Below are 7,768 nucleotides of genomic sequence, written 5' to 3' on the forward strand. Positions count from 1 at the left end.
AACAAAACTGCAATGTTTTCCTACATTACTTTGATTTTAGATGGGTTGATCAGTACAACTTCACTGTCCAATCCATCAAAAAGCATTATTTTTAATTAAAATAATGAATAATCAGATTATAGAACACAGTTCAATTTTTAAATATGTATTATATGAATAAAACCTATTTTTGTGGATTGAAGAGTAGAATATTCATATGCTGTATTATCTACCATAAATATATATATGTCTTTTATTTTTTAGAGTCAGATTTATTGAGGTATATTTTTTTTAGATTTATTTATTTATTTGAGGGGGCAATAAAGTGTGAGAGAGTGTTCTCATCATGGGAGGAGCAGAGGGAGAGGATCTTTAAGCAAATTCTCTGCTGAGCATGGAGCTCACAACCCATGAGATCACAACCTGAGCTAAAACAGAGAACCAGATGCTTGACTGACAGGGCCACCCAGGTGCCCCTGGGGTATAATTTTGATACATTATAATTTACCATTTGGGGTGCACAGTTTAATGAATTTTGACAAATATAAATAGACACGTACCCATCACCATAATAATAATATAGAACATTTCCCAAAAGTTTCTTCATGCCCCTTTGTAGTCAGTCCCCTCCCAAATCCCCAGCACTGATCTAATTTCTCTTCCTATAGTTTGGCCTTTTCCAGATTGATGTCCTACAATAGAATCACACAGAGTGTTAGCCTTTTGTGCCCAGCATTCTGCACTTACTTAGCATAAGGCATTTGAAATTCTTTCATATTGTTGCATATACAAGTAGCTTGCTCCTTTTTAACTCTGAGTAGTATTCCATTGTCTGATATATCATAATTAGTTTTTCATTCACCAGTGGAAAGACATTCAGGTTATTTCCATTTTGAGCTGTTATGAACAAAGCTGTTAGGAACATTCGTGTATAAGTCATTGTGTGAACATGTTTTCATCTCTCTTGGGAAAATACCTGAGTGGGTATTCATTTTTATTTTCAAATGAATATACACACATATAAAATAATATATGAAAGCTATATGGATGAAAGAACCTTGTAATACTGGGAAAATTTTATTCTTGTAGATGAGACAAATCTATTCATTAGCTGGAAAAGCCTAGTTGTTACATGAACTAACATTTTCATTTGGGCAGGACTAGCATGTATTTAATGTTTGATACTCTGGTCCTTTCTGAAAATTCCAGAGAAATAATTCAGAAATTTCAATGGCATCTAAGCTTTTTGAATTTAATTTTGCTTTTGTTTTTCTATTTTTTCTATTTTGGGTAAGGTATAATATGTGTTGCCTGTACCAATAGCTTGCTCTTTTTCAAGGACTTTGAATTTGAATGCTGAATTTCAAGATTTTGAAAACCTGTGTAAAAAATACATTTTCAAAATTTTTCTATAGTGATAAAAAATAACCATTTTTCTTCACTATAAGCAAAACTCCTTAAGGTAAAATGTGTCCATAGAGTGAAAAACTATAAATTTAGTTAAATTATTCTGTAATACAAGGTTGAAAAACAATATGGAGCAGTAAGAAGTTTGAACAAGCACAGTACATAATTTTAGAGTGTCCCTCCATCTTACAGTTTTTCTCCCTAATCTAGAACTCAACCTATCCCTGAATCCACAGGATCACAGATTCGGGTGAGTCTCTCTCAGGCCTCATAGTAATTTCATGACTTTACCCCGCTGCCTGCAATGTTTGGACCAGGGTAGACATCTAGACCTGTCTTCCATAAAACCTGGATTGGGACTAAACTAAGGCTATTTCTGTGGGTGTGTCTGAGTCATGTTCAGGGACTGTGAGACAGCGATTTTTCCACCACTGAACTAAGAAACAGAGAAGGCTCATATACAAGGAGGAAGGAACCAGATGTGCGGAGGAACCAAGATGTGAGTTGAATGCTCTCAGTGACTTTCTCAGCTTTGTTTCGAGTCTGTAGCTTACAGTGGTTCCTGGGGCCCAGAACACTGTCTTTTTTCCTGTGATCTGTAAAAACCTTAAAGAGCACAATTTTGGTTTAACTGAGCTCGATATGGTTTCTGTCCTTTGACTTCAATGAGCTTTTAACCGCCAGAATTAGGAGTCTTCTAACGAGTTGTCAGATCAGGTAAGGTACTCAAATTCTCTGGGCTCTCCTGTTTCCTGGGCTGGGTAGAGAAGAACACAGGATTTGGAGTTAGTCAAAACTGGCTTCAGCTGTGGATTTTACCACATTTCATTTCCAGTAGTTGAGGGAAGTTTAACTCTTTTGAGCTTAGTTTTCTCTAATGCCTTAGAGTTTCTCTGAGACTTTCATGAGAAAATATTTATTAAGCAAGCAAGATTGGGCACCTGGGTAGCTCAGTGGTTGAGCATCTACCTTTGGCTCAGGTCATGATCTGGAGGTCCTGGAATCCAGTCCCCATCAGGCTTCCAGTAGGAAGCTTGCTTCTCCCTCTGCCTATGTCTCTGCCTCTCTCTGTGTTTCTCATGAATAAATACATAAAATCTTTTTTAAAAAAGCAAGCAGGATCATTGCTAGTATATACTGAGGATTCAAAGATGGTGACAATTATTATTACTTAAATTCTTTAATTTTCCCTTCTCTCTTCCTTTGCTCCATCTTTTTCTTTCTCTCTTCTATAAATATTTCATTTTCTATGCACTAAGTCTGGTATTGAGAATGCTACATGTCAATAAAGGTTAAATACACATCCCCCTAAAACAATCCTGGGATTCTTACCAAGAAGACAGATGCATAGAGTCATGGTGTCACTTTCCATGACATTAACAGACATGTGTCCACCAGGCAAGCTGAGGAGAGATGCAGCTAGAGTCCAAATAGCTCCTTCAGAGCATTATTGCCATTGAAAAGTCTAGAGGTAATATATGAGGGGTACAAGCAACAGCATTTTCTTTTCTTTTCTTTTCTTTCTTTCTTTCTTTCTTTCTTTCTTTCTTTCTTTCTTTCTTTCTTTCTTCTTTCTTTCTTTTCTTTCTTCTTTTTTGCAACAGCATTTTCTGACTTGAAAGCCTGCAGGGTGAGCTCTTTATGAAGTGCTTCTTGAGATCTGGTGATGTCAGTTTAGGCCCCGAGGTCAGATATATTCTCATGGTGTCAAGCTCCTGGGGAGAATTAGTCTGGGTGGTGGGCTGCTAAGGTCCCTGACCTAGCCCTTCTAAAAATGACAAAAGGTTACCATATGGTCAGCAGGCAAATGGCCAAATGGTCCCTGATAGGCTTCTCCTAACAGCCTGGAAAATTCGCTTGTTCTCTGTTGCTCTAAAGACAAATGTTTTCTTAACTTATAGCCTAAAGCCTGTATCCCAGTGACTGGTGCCTGCACCTCTTGCTCAACTTCAAAGAGCTGTGACCCAGCGTTTGAACGTAACAGCAACACAAGTAAAATGAACACTGACTCCCCCGGAAGTCCTCTGAACCAAACTCGTCCACTTCCTTCTTCAAGTCAGAATCAGTGTTGCATTTTGGATTTGGACGCCCTTTAAGTCAATTCCTTTTTTTGTCTCTTCTAAGTCAGCAGTGTCTTGACACACCTATCAGCTTTCTAACAAACATGCTGACATTGCTGCAGATTTGGGTTTATGAAAACAAACAGATTTGTCTGCATGGGTCGTGGCGCATAAGTCTGTTTGTCTGCTTGCTTGTAGCAGCTGAACATATGTGGCACCCACTTAATCTACCCACAGCAACTGCAGCTCCTCTATCCTATGAACTGCCCGACAGAGCTCTCTGCAGAATGCCATGGCGTGGTTCTGTGGCTAGTGGCTGCTGGTACTTGGGGGAAGGAATTATGTCTTGCATGTAAGAAATCTGTTTTCTGAGAGCACCTTGCAGATGATACTACATCCACTGCTGCTCCGTGAATATTAACCAGCAGAATTTCCTCCAGGTAAATCAGGGGGACCGAGTTGGCTGCCTCTGCAGCCTGTATTTCTTCCTGAGGTTCTCTAGGGAAAATTGAACTTATTGAAACCGGGGCTTCATTCTTCACCATTCAGACTGTTTCTCTGAACTGTTTCAGTATCCTCAGCTCGGATGGAAAATGGATGTCTGACTACTGGTGACTGTTAGGGTTTTATCGCTTTGAGAAATCCTGGCACCTCTATCAGGCTTTGGAAGCCACATGTTCTTTGTGAGGCCCAGTTTCAAAGTATTCTCTGGCTGCTTTTATATTAAGTATAGCTCAGGGAAATATCTGTTTTCCTTCTCTCTTAGAGGTGACTCTACCAGTTCTGAGTTAAATGATTCCTCTGAAAAATATGATTTAGTAAATCCTCATTTTTTGTGGTAGCTGTTTTATTGGGGGGTTGTCAAAATTCTACTGGAAATGATGTAAACCATCCAACAGACAATTCAGCAAAGGTTTTGGTTATGTTCTAGGAATTCAGCAGTCAGTAAGACTGTGTCCCTGTCCATTGTATAGACCCTCTGAAACTCTACTGAGACCACCTCATCCTCTGTTATATAAAGAAAAATTGTCTACCATAACCTATGGTCAAGATACATAAATCAAAACATAACCAGACACTGAAGCCAAAATTCTGATGCCAAACTAAGTCAGTTCAAGTTTATTTACTCATTCTTCACTGAGCCTTTTCATTTGAACCCTGTGAAGAAAGTTCAGAAATATTAATTACAGGTTAAGATAGTAGCATCTTTTGCACATTTCCTTTCATGTCAAACAAACACCATGCCAAGGGAGCAAAGATTCTCATCTTTAATTGATGGTTGTCATCAATAACTCTGTAAATCTATCACTTTCTACAAGGCATTCCAGCATGCATTATCTCACTTGATCTTCCCAATATCTTCATAAGCAATAAATTGGATGGGAATTTAATTTTATGTGGTGGTTTCAGTTCCTGGGAGGCCTCAAAAGGAGAGTAGAATTTGAGTTGACCTTTGTAGGAAGGGGAATGAAATCTGCATGAGTGCTTCTCCATGAGATGATTGTAATCTGTCTACCTCTAAGGGGGGTAGCCCTCTTTTAACACTATTGACACCAATACATGTGCACAGATGATACCTTTCTTTTCGTGCCCTTTCATACTTTCATTTCAGTGCCGTGGGCTCTCCTCTTTTGATACTATAAATCTATCTTCCAGGCCTCCTTCCATATGGGAATCTGGCAGAGAGTTATGTTGAGGCACTGCCTAGACTGGGAGTCCAGACTTAAATTCTAACCCTAGTTTTGCAATAGCTGTACAATGTTTGACAAATTTCATCTGTTAAAAAACAGGGAGGGTGGTTGACAAGACCATCCTTCAGGTGACTTCTTTTAGCATAGGGCTACTTACAGAGGTGTGGGAAGGATTAGGGAAGCCCATGGGAATCATCGAGACACCCAGGGACCTGCAACAATAGAAGACTTTACCACAACTGAAGGAGAAAGGTGTTTTGGCAAGTGGTTGAGAGAGGGAGCCTTGAGGGAAGGGTTGTTGGCAGAAGTTGTAGCTCTACAGGTGTACAGCCACTGCCACAACTGCTCTAGCCAGGAAAAGAGACAAGAACAAATTCCATGAGCTTGCTCTTTTCTTGCCCTTCAAGCTTTTGCTGATGCCTCCCATTGACCAAACCCAAGAGAAGCCATATAGAGGAGCCCAGGTGATGTACACTGCCATGCTCGACCTCCCTAGTACAGAGAAGAACAATGAATGTTTTCAGTGGATCTAAGGGCAGATGGAACATATCTCCTGGAGATACGAATCATGATTTGGTTGTTCTTTTTGCAATGATAGGTTCTAGCTGTCATTTATTTGTTTGATTGCTTATTCATTTAAACAGCCTATTTGCAAATGCTCTCTGGTAATTTGCAGATAGAGTATACCCATTTCACAAATCAGCCAGTTTCTCCAGGATAGCTGAAAAACATTGGTCTTTATTTCAGGACTGATCGAAATTTACAAACTCCAATTTAGAAACTAGTACTGCATTTTCTTGCAGAGAATAAAATTTTATTAATAACACAGCTTTGGGGTAGTTCTCTTAAGGTAGGTGATATTAGAATAGTTACAATTTGGGTAACACCAAAAAAAAACCCACAACAATTTGGGTAACACATATTTAGTGTTGAAGAACTTATAATGGAGAAAACATTGAAGTGTTTGGAACTTTACAACTAGCATTATTCTATTTAACATTGCAAATGAAAGCATAAAGAGTGAAAAATCCTTGATTTTATTCTTTATAATAATCAATATATGTTCATATACTTGTGTGTGTGTATGTATCTGTCTCCTAATGGTTCTTCTTTTTTTTTCCAAATAGACAAAACAAACATAAGCATAAGCTTATGAAGCAAAATACCATGTTATGCAATTTCGTAGTTCTTTGATTATATTGAAACTAATGGAGTTTCTTCATCAGTATGATGAAAGATTTTTTTTCTAACTTATGAAACCACTTACTCTGATTTTCTACTTTGTTACTACCCCAATACTCTACTGGCCAGCTCTCTAAAGTTCTGAACAAAATGTAGAAGGGTACCATGAGTCTGCAATGCCATATCAGATCTAATGTTAGAACTGATGTTAAATCAACCTAAGAATAAATATTAAGTGAAGAATCTTATCTTCAAACTCCAGGTTTAGGATCTGTGCTCTTTGATTTCATTCAATTAATTTATGACATACAAACTTGCTTTAAATATTACAACACAATACATTTCAACAAGCACTGAAATGCATTGTGTCTTTATGCCTGTATTTAAAAAATTTAACATAACATTAGGTGACTCCTAAGGAATCTGCATGGTATAATAGGACAAGTGGTTCTATCTATAGTCAGAGATGAGAACACAATTGGTATTTACATTTTTACATGGTTTCCCCAAAGAATTTCATGCTGTGAAGAGCAGAACAGTTGCCCAACTGAAACGCAGGGAATCAATAGAAGTACACAGTCCATAAATGTGGAGTTGGGAATGCTATATGGCAAGGACTGTGTGAAGTAAAGAAAAACAGGGGCATGTTATGAAGACTTGGTGGAGAATGGGGTTGGAAGGATAAACCTCAGGTCTACTGTTCTATTCCTCACTCCTCTCAGGACACTGTGTCTGCCTTAAGATGTTATGATTTCAGACCTTGTGTAAGAGGTCTGTGTTGGAGTCCAGGGTGTTCATGTCCAAGAATAACTAGTCAGTAAACACAGAGGAGAAAAAAAGGGTGGATTTTCTACTCAAGTCCTTAGTGCTTATGATGCAGTGGGTGGCTAAAATTTTATTTAATCCCATTCTAGTCAGAGTAGTAAACAATCAATGTCCTATACGTTATCATCTGGATGATCCTAGAAGAGATGTCCCTGTTCCTAAACACTTTCAACAACCCACCCCCACTGCTCCTACCGCTTATTACCCTTCTCCTCTACCTTGATAAGGTCCCACATTAAGACTTCCCTGAAAAAAAAAAAAAGACTTCCCTGAAGGAAGAGTACTAAAGATCCCTATTAACATGTAGAGCTGTTAGTCCACGTGGGGTCACAGATTAGCCTCTGTCCAAATCTGGAGCATATATGATTTCATTGATGAGTGACATACTAACTAATGTGATATGGAAAGAAGAAGATAGAAAGCAGTCAGAATGGGAAGGCAGGATATTTTACCATAGCCTCAGGGTAGCCAAGAGAACAAGGCACTTCCCTGTTAAGGGTTGAGTGGGATGTAGAGATACAGGGCAGAGAGCAGCTTTGACAGGATGAGTCTCCTTGAAACTCCATTGAGCCCAGCTCTTCCCTGCTGCTGTAACTCATAGGGAGAGAATCAAACAATGGAGTC

Source organism: Nyctereutes procyonoides, unplaced genomic scaffold, assembly GCF_905146905.1.
Source record: "Nyctereutes procyonoides isolate TBG_1078 unplaced genomic scaffold, NYPRO_anot_genome, whole genome shotgun sequence".
Lineage (NCBI taxonomy): Eukaryota > Metazoa > Chordata > Mammalia > Carnivora > Canidae > Nyctereutes > Nyctereutes procyonoides.